The following is a 10000-nucleotide window of genomic DNA, read 5'->3' on the forward strand; positions in this document are numbered from 1 at the left end:
GGCATCCTTTAGCTGTGTGCGAAGCACTGGGTTAGTCACAGAGGCGAACTGTAGAGAGCCGAGAACTTGTTCCTGCTGTCGTCTTGAGATCCGTTTGGATTTCAGAAGTCTTCTGACAGACCCTGCTATTTCCTTCCTTTTCTTCTGAGGAATGGAAAAGCGGTGTGACTGAAGATCCCAATGGATTCCCAACCGTTGGAACTTCTGAGCTGGAGAGAGGCGAGATTTCTCGGTATTTATCTTGAATCCCAGATGCTCTAGGAACTGGGTGACTTTGTTGCAGGCTCTTACACAATCTTCGGGCGATGTCGCCCAGATTAGCCAGTCGTCTAAGTAGGCCATCACTTGGACGCCCTGAAGACGGAGTTGTTGGACGATGGCGTCTGCCAGCTTAGTGAAGATCCGTGGAGCCACGTTGAGGCCAAAGGGCATGGCCCTGAAGGCGTAACTTATCCTTTAGAGTCGAAATCCTTGGTAGGAGGAAACGTAATGATTCATTGGAACGTGCCAGTAAGCATCCGCCAGGTCTATGGAGACCGTGTAGTCCCTTTGAGGCAGAAGGGTCCTTATTTGTTGCAGAGTCAGCATCTCGAACTTGTTGTTCGCAATGAACTTGTTGAGAGGGGATAAGTCTAGAATGACTCTGAGTTTGTCGGAGTCCTTCTTGGGAACGCAAAATAGTCTCCCTTGGAACCTGGTTGACTTTACCCTTCTGATCACCTTCTTGTTCAAGAGTTCTAGGACATATTCTTCCAAGAGGGGGGTTGACTGTTGGAAGAATTGCTGGATGGCTGGGGGTGGTTGAGTACAGCTCCAGCCTAGTCCCTTCTTGACGATGCTGTGCGCCCAGGGACCGAAGGTCCAACGATCATGGCATTGGCGGAGTCTTCCTCCCACCGGAAGCACTTCATTGCTTCTGGTGTCCCGAGGGTTTGCCACCTCGGCCGCTAGCTCCCCTTCCTCCTCTGCCCCTGGAGGGACGGCGAGACGAATCTCTGCCGGAACCTCTGCTTAAGCCCCTACCTCTGGGACGAAAGGTAGTAGCGTGTTGCTCATATGCAGCGGTAAAGACCGGTGACTGCGACACCACTGGTTGGGGGACCAACTGAAAGGTCTGCTGTGGCTGTGTGGCCACTTGGGGAGTAGCGGTACCCGGAAACTGCCGTCTCTGTTGACGTTGCTGGGGTTTTGGTTTTTGAGGTTCCCTCTTAGGTTGAGGGCCATGGTCCTGAGAGGATTTCCTCTTCCTTGACATGCCCCACTTGTGGAGAAGGTTCCTATTCTCCGTGGCGGCCTTGTCTGCAATCTCTTTCAACAGGGAGGAAGGAAAGAGGTACCTACCCCAGATATTGGAGGAAATCAGCCTCCGGGGTTCGTGTTTCACCATCGCGTTGGCGAACACGAATTCACGACAGGCTCTGCGAGCCCTATTGAAGCTATATAGGTCCTTCGTCACCGTTGCCAAGTGCGATTTGGCTAGGACCATATAAAAGTCCGGGACTCTAGTATCCCCGGCCATAAGTTCTAGCTGTACCTGGTGGGAAAGCGACGCCGCAAGCCTCTCCTTCGTATCCTGTTCCCTACGAAGGAGGTGATCATTTAGCCTTGGGAGGTCCTCATTAAATTGACGACCGGCTACGTCAGGCTCTAATTTCCCTACCGTGAAGGTTGACTGGACGTCTTTCCAGTGCCTATCATCGGGAGGAACAGTAAGGGAGAAGGGTCTGCACTCCTCCAGTGCAGGGCAAGGTTTCCCTTCCTCCACTGCCTTTAAGACCGCTGTGAAGGCCTTTTCGATGAAGGGGAAAGTTGCAGCATTCGGCGCAACGAAGGTTGGATGCTTTTTGCTAAGCGCCAGCATCTTGGAGTTGGTGAAACCCCTACTCTTCAACGCCTGGGCTAACATAGCCTGGGCCTTCGCGAGATCGAACACGATAACCTCCTTCGGTTCGGTCTCTTCCTTTGAGGTTGGTTCGGACCTGAGCCGGACGTAACAGTCCAGATAAGCCTCGAAATTCGGGAAGAATTCCACTTCTTCCAACAAGATAGAGCCAACCCTTTCACTGATGTAGATTTTTCCAGTCGTGATTGGCATATGCTCGGTATATCTCCATGGGTTAGCTTCCGAGCAAGTGGGGAGGTCCCTAACCGAAATCCGTTTCGGTTGTTTAAGATTAACCAGAGTAGTCCGGAATTGCTCCTGGGTTTCTCGTAGTTTTCTCTCCATGAGGGCTTCAAGCATCTTGAAGACCTCCTGAGTGGCCGATGGAAGAGGGTCCGGGGTGGCAGAAGTCGAAGGAACAGGTTCCTCGGACAGTGCAGGAGTTGCTGCGGGAGTAGGAGCGGGAGCGACCTCGGTCTCCGAATCAGGGTATTCCACCTGATCTTCCTCATAGTCGAGTTCCTCGCCCATGAGGTTCTTTTCCATCTCTTCTGACACTTCCGACATACGTTCCACGTTATCGGAATCCAGATGGCACTCATGCATGGACTGGGCCATGACAATATCAGGTTCCACCGCGATCTAGACGGTGGGGATCTGATCACGGGGGACCACAGAATCTTTGGATGCCTTTGGGAAAAGCAAGGCCCTCAAATTTTCGTTGGCGAGATACGGTCCGGTGGCGTTCTTCTGGAAGCCACGCACCCATTTGCGTAGCTTCTCTCGAGCGTTGTCCCTTGCCTCCGCAGAAGAAGGATCGTCGAACGCCTCGACCAAACGACTCTTGCAGACTGTACAGTTCAGCGGGTCCCAATACTTCAGGTCGCCTTTCTTGGCGGCGCAGGGGGCGTGGCGCTTCACCCCGCAGAAGTTGCTCTCACACTTCATATACTCCTCCTGTAAAAGAAAGAGATCATGAGTACATGGAAGGCATAAGAATGACTTACATTACTCTAAAATTAAGATATCTTAAAGTAAATTTTTAAACATTAAAGTAATTCACAAGGTACTATAATGCTTGAGAATAATGAGCGGGAAAGGAAGTAGATAGACACATACTTGTGAATCCCGCCCAGTCGGTTACCGTAACCATATCAGTAGGCAATTTCTTCTGTGGCCGAAGGTCACAAAACAGAAATCCATATGGATAAGCCGTGGTGGGTAGAAGCTAAGCCTCTAACAGAAATTGTCCGCAGGGTGTAGCAGGGTCTGAGACCACTCAGATCCCTGTAGTAGAAGGGGAATGGGAGAAACCCCTTATTAGATATAGGTTCCGGCAATCGGCTGCACTAAGACACACAGAGTATGCTGGAATATTGTAATGTGCAATCAAACAGCATAGCCACAGACTTAGATGGTAAGACAATACCTATATATAGAAGTGGCTAAGCCATCTGGCTGCAGTATGTTGCCTGTCGGCATGTTGTCGTCAGGTATGAGAAGGGGTGCATGTCCCTTAACGTCTCAGGAGGGTGCCGGCAGACCGACACATGCCGGAGGCCGGTCCTGCAGAGTGGAAGGCATCAAGACAGACACACTGAGTATCTAAAGTATAATACCATCGTGGCGACCGCCGGCACCGCGGCGGGTCCCCGGCAGGTGGCGGCGGCACCGGCAGCCGAAGGCTGACGGCCTGGTGAGCTTGGATCAATTCATAAGATAGATATGTATATGGTTGTATACCTAGACCGCCGGCAATCAATGCCGGCACGCCGATGGCCGGCTCCGAAGGTCGGCCAGCTGGTACTAGGTAAAATGAGGGATGGGACGTCAGCTGTACGTCGACGGAAGGAGGCAGCCTCCGGCACACGGAAGGCTGACGTCTTAGAGGGGGAGGGCATCTTATGAAAGAATGTCACCTGAGGTAATGGCGGTTATCGCCGGCAGTAGAGGCGGCCAGGGAATGGCACCAGGATAGAAGGAGAGAAAGGTAAGGAGGGATGGAAGGGGTAAGATCTCATACCCCTCCGGCATCCCTTCGGAGAGAGTGCAATCATGATAGGAGTGGATACTCCTAGCAAATATCTTCTATACAAACAGCGGGATCAGTGTGATATTTTGTCACAGCTTCTTTGACACAGTCCGCTAATATATGACACTACACTGCGATGCCAAGTGTGTTTCATTATTGAGCTTACTCTTGGCTTTCAAGCATAAGTTGGTGAGAGCCGAGTATAACAAGCTCTCTCTCTCTCTCTCTCTCTCTCTCTCTCTCTCTCTCTCTCTCTCTCTCTCTCTCTCTCTCTCTCTCTCTCTAACATAGAAACCTACCACTGGTGCATGCTCCATTCATAAAGTATATATATATATATATATATATATATATATATATATATATATATATATATATATATATATATATATATATATATATATATATATATATATATATATATATATATATATATATATATATATATATATATATATATATATATATATGTGTGTGTGTGTGTGTGTGTGTGTGTGTTATGTGGTACTGTATATGTCATTTTATATTTGAGTGATATAACGTGAAAATAAAGGCGAGGGAAGGTAATGTGGAGGGTGATAGCGAGCTGACGAGCGTAAATGATGCCAAACGTAGGTGTGGGCGGGCGCGGTAAGACGATCCATAAGCTTTGAGGAAGATTACTGGTCCACGAACAACATACAACAAAGTGTGGATCCTGTCATAATAAACCTCGGCAGTGATGATGAGGATGACTTATTTTTGGAAAGTGACAAAGAGTGAAATAAAATGTATGCTATATACTCATGTTTGCATCATTCGTCAAATCATAGATATCCGCTACCTATCAAGGTCTACATTAAACTAATAAGTAAGCATCCACTTCCCTTACTTGCAGCATCCACTTCCCTTATTCATAAAGCATTTATAAGTAAATGCTTTTAATAATAATTATAATTGTAATAACCATAATTAATAATAAATCTTGAAATGATGACACTACTCCTCTCGCACCCACTTCCAACCCTTCTCTTGGTCAAGATTCCAGGCTGTATGTTATGAGGATTTAATGAAAAAAAATACTCATTACACGCGCCTTATTTTTATATGGATAAAGGTGGGAAATGTATCCATGGAGAGAGAGAGAGAGAGAGAGAGAGAGAGAGAGAGAGAGAGAGAGAGAGAGAGAGAGAGAGAGAGAGAGTGCTTGATATACACGTCACATCTACGTCACGGAGATCCATTGTCCGAATGTCTACTCGGCTTTCGCCAACATATGATTGAAAGCCAAGAGTAGGCTCATTAATGAAACACAATTGACATCACATTGTAGTGTCATAAATTAGCGGACTGTGTCAAAGAAGCTGTGCCAAAATATCACACTGATCCCGTTGTTTGTATAGAAGATATTTGCGAAAAACAGTATAACACGGGGTCTGAAATGCATAGTAATTCACAAAAAACAAAACACAAAAGACCTAGAAAATTATGACTCGATAAGTTAACTCTTTGTGACATATAAATTATTTAAAAATATCATAATAGGCCTAATAGAAAAAAAACCCATGAATTTAATCAGCAAACAAAGCTGGCAGAATTTAGGAGTCGGTATTCAACAACAGGCCATTTCCTTGTAATTAACTAGGTAATGGATAAATGAGCAGAGTATGAGAAACCACTAACTATGAGAAAGCTTTTGATTTCGTCAAAGCTTTGGCAGTAATGAAAGCTTTTCAAAGATAAGGCATAGATTAATGTTATATTAGAATACTTGAAGATGTGTTTAAAAACAGTACAGTAATCATAAAACTACGCAAAGACATTGAGAATATTTCGATTGAGAAAAGAGTTAACCCGGAACATCCCATTTATCCTAAAATATTCATAGCCTACCAAGAAGAAGTTTTTGGAGATCTACAGTATATAGGGAAAATGTAGGAACTATTATAATTGAGGAATACCTTAAGAACTCACGATGTACATCTGACGTTGTTATGTTTATTGGACCTTGGGTAGAATTGTAAAAGATGACAGAAGATTATAATAGAGAAAGCAGAAATGTATTACTAAAAATGAAGATGAGTAAAACTAAAAATATATCCAATGAAAAAACAAAGAGACTATGAACCTCTAGACTCTAGAGATTGTTAATATATGTTTGTCATCAGAACAGACAGTAATTGTTTCCCCAGTTCACGAGACCGGAATTAGAGTGAGGCTGAGCATGGGATGGAGAGCTTTTGGTAAACAAAATGAGATTTTATAAAGTAATCTAACGGATGCCCCTATCAGTATTAAATTATGAATCAGAAACTTGAGGCTTGCTAAAGCCTTAGAACATAAGCTACTTACACCTCAACGAATTATGGAAAACTAATGATGGTAATAACCCTAAGGGAGAGAACAAGCAAGATTCAGCCCTCCAGGATGCTGATCTAGAATAAAAATGAATTCATAAAGGCCAACTTCTTGAAGTTAATGAGTCACTAACCCAAAGGGGAAGCTCAGAGAGAATACTTCTAAATCTGTTCGTGAATCCCCTTGAAGTTCTGCAGAGAACTTGCTCGTATCACGGATAGTTTTGATTAGCATTTCAAGCAAACGTAAGAACTTCGGGGCAAAAAAGCAGAATGCGTTTACACTTCCATCACTTACTTGCCTTTTATTTCATTAGTTTGCTTGATAAAAACGAAAATATTTGGATAGGATTTAACTGTATGTATAAATAAAATTATTGTTTACAGAGAGAGAGAGAGAGAGAGAGAGAGAGAGAGAGAGAGAGAGAGAGAGAGAGAGATCCTGTATTATAGGGGTTGCTGATAGATGCAAATCCTGATCCCCTATTGTCTTGGTAAAATACTGATGAATCTTTGGGTACTGAAATTCTTGTCTCAGGCTTTGCCGAAATCAAACAAGAGTGCAAGTAATGAAAAATGAGGTTTTCTTCGTGGACATAAGACACACTGTAATTTTCATACAAGCTACATTTCTCTCTCTCTCTCTCTCTCTCTCTCTCTCTCTCTCTCTCTCTCTCTCTCTCTCTCTCTCTCTCCCTCTCTCTCTCTCTCTCTCTCTCTCTCTCTCTCTCTCTCTCTCTCTGATATAAAATTGTTTTATTTCATATTATTTAACTAGTTAGTAAATGTTTTCAGTGTTAATGAAATCTGTGGAGACCCTGCGTCAAATATACTGTACAACTCATTCTGATAATAAAAACGTTTAACTAATTTCCCCAAAAAGTCATTACGGATAAGATATCACCGAATTGTCAAAGGTATCATTTGAAATAGTAACGATAATGAAGAGCCGTGAATTTTTAATTAAAACACATTATCAATAAGGATTTGCTGATGTTAAACCTCAATAAGATTGAATCTATCAAAGTGGTTCAACGTTTGAATAAGACTGTGACTAAAATTCAATAAGGGAAGGTAAATGCGTTTATAACCTAAATGTGTGTTTTTTCTTTTCTTCATTATTATTATTATTATCATTATTTATTATTATTATTATTATTATTATTATTATTATTATTTATTATTATTATTATTATTATTATTATTATTATTATTATTATTATCTATGCTAAGGAGGTTATGCGATCGAGTCGGTTTGTTTAATTTTTTGGCTGACTGTGTCTGTAGACAGGATTACCTCAAAGGCACTCGACGAATTTTGACCAAATTTTCACCTCAAAGAGATCTTAGATCATTAACGACCCCATTAAATTTTTTAGATGATCCGAATCCAGATTTGAGATCCAGATTTACATTATTCACCATTTTAGAAACAACGCCAAAAACTACACGTCGGATTTTGACGAAATTTCCATCACAGATAGATTTTTTGACGGTGGTCAGAAATCTCTGATTATTATTATTATTATTATTATTATTATTATTATTATTATTATTATTATTATTATTATTATTATTTTTATTATTATTGTTGTTGTTGTTGTTGTTGTTGTTGTTGTTATATTTTTCATTGTTTAAATTGTTTTATCATCATTATTATTTACAGGTAGTAGAAAACTGAACAGGTCTTCGAAAGCTTTCTTTGTGTTTTAATTTTCAATTACATTTTACAAAAATATCAATGTGAGTTTTTCTTCTATGCTTAGACTCATACTATTAAGTGTGATATATAATATCACTATTATTATCATTACCATTGATATTTTTTATTGTTGTTGCTGTTATAATTAACATTATATACTATAATGAAAGTTTGTTTGAAACGTCCCCTGCCTGGCAATCTTATGTTGAGACCGTGAAAGCGAATTGAAAGAAGGTTGAAGCGGATGTAATACCTACCTGGTGAGTCATCAGTAGCCATTGTCTGGCCCTCCCTAGTCCTATCTTGATGAAGAGTTTTAGTGTGCTGATCATATGAATATGTAGACAATATCTTCGACATGGTTTTTTCCCTTGTCTCTGCCATTCATGAGTGACCTTCAAATTTTTAAACCGAATTCACTTCACTGCCCCTTCGAATTATCTACGTCACCATTATACACTTCACCTTAACACCTACATTACATTTTATGGGAGTTCAGTTCCGCCCCACTCTTCAGTTTTATTTCTTCAATTCACAATGATATTCCACTTGACTGCGCTTTCGTTCTATTTATTCGACTTTCCTTTCAATATAAATCCATCGTTACTTTATTTTTATTATCCTTCGTTTCCTTTCAATTGTTCTAACAGAATGATACCTTCGTCATTTATGCATCCGCCTTTTCAGGATATGTCCAGTTTTGATCAAATTGACTGTAACTAGTTGAAAACAAGTCTCTCTCTCTCTCTCTCTCTCTCTCTCTCTCTCCTCTCATCTCTCTCTCTCTCTCTCTGGTTATGTTGGTAAAAGGTTCTACTTAATAAATCATTATTTATAATTTTGATGATAAAACTTAATAATGGGGAGATTTGCTTTTGTTATTTCATTAAAGTCTTGGGGTTCTTGGTTTTACCTTTAGAATCAATATGAAATACACAAAGATAAGTAATATCAAAGTAGAATATGCTCAACACTCTTTACCGGAACCAGAATATTCGTGCGATATACAAGTTTCAGGTATACATTATCAAATAATACTTTTAGAAATATTGAATTTATTTCAGATGTTTCAGTGAGACTGTAGATATAATATCAGTAATGCTGATGATGAAATGTGATGACAAAAATTAAGTGACGTAAGATACTATGGACTGCGTAACAACAAACATCGATTTTTTTTTTCAGAAGGAATTATATTTAGCCACAGGAATAAAGATCTAACTATCTTTAATCGAAGGCAATAGTCCATTCTACTCATGTAGGTGTTTCAGTAGACGCTTATCTCGAGCATGGTTAATTAGTGGTCGTCATATCCCCAATCAACAAAGAAAAAGGTTGCCTTATACACTTGGAACCTTAATGACTATGACTGTTTAATTAAAAACTAACCAATCTGGAGTCCTCGCCTTGGCTCTGAGTAAGAGGATTAACTTGGAAGTGGTCTGAAGATGTAATTTCGCGTATCTTACCATTGGAAATATATTGTTTTCTGATATTTTGAATGATTATTCTTTTTAATCAATGTCACTACGACAGAAAACTAGGTAAAAACGGATTTTGTATTCACTATATTCAGCTACGTTATGAAATTTAATCCAAAATTTAAGGGAGTTATTTAATTTTTTTTTCTGGGGGTATATTGTGTATGGTTATTCATTTGAAACATTCTATTGTTTATTTCTTATGTATTATGCAAACGGTATTATTTTGATATGCCAACATACAATGTCTATTTTCTGATCGTTGATCAACTCTAACTCTTACTATCTCTTGCTTAGCCTTTCTGTTTTTGTCATTATATGATCAATTTCTTTGAAATCTCTTGAATAAAAACTAATAGGAAATATAATTTTATACATAACTTCTGAAGATTGAAAAAAGTGATTAGATATTGATTAAAAGTGCAACCATACTTTGTTTCTAGAAGTTTTTCCAACGACTATCGGATATCTGTTACGAAAATTGATCCATTTCGTTAAAGAAACGCAATTTGATTTTATCCTCTATAATAGATATTGTCGTATGGTTCGACAACAGTTTTTTTTTTT

The sequence above is a fragment of the Palaemon carinicauda genome, chromosome 29, assembly GCF_036898095.1.
Source record: "Palaemon carinicauda isolate YSFRI2023 chromosome 29, ASM3689809v2, whole genome shotgun sequence".
NCBI lineage: Eukaryota > Metazoa > Arthropoda > Malacostraca > Decapoda > Palaemonidae > Palaemon > Palaemon carinicauda.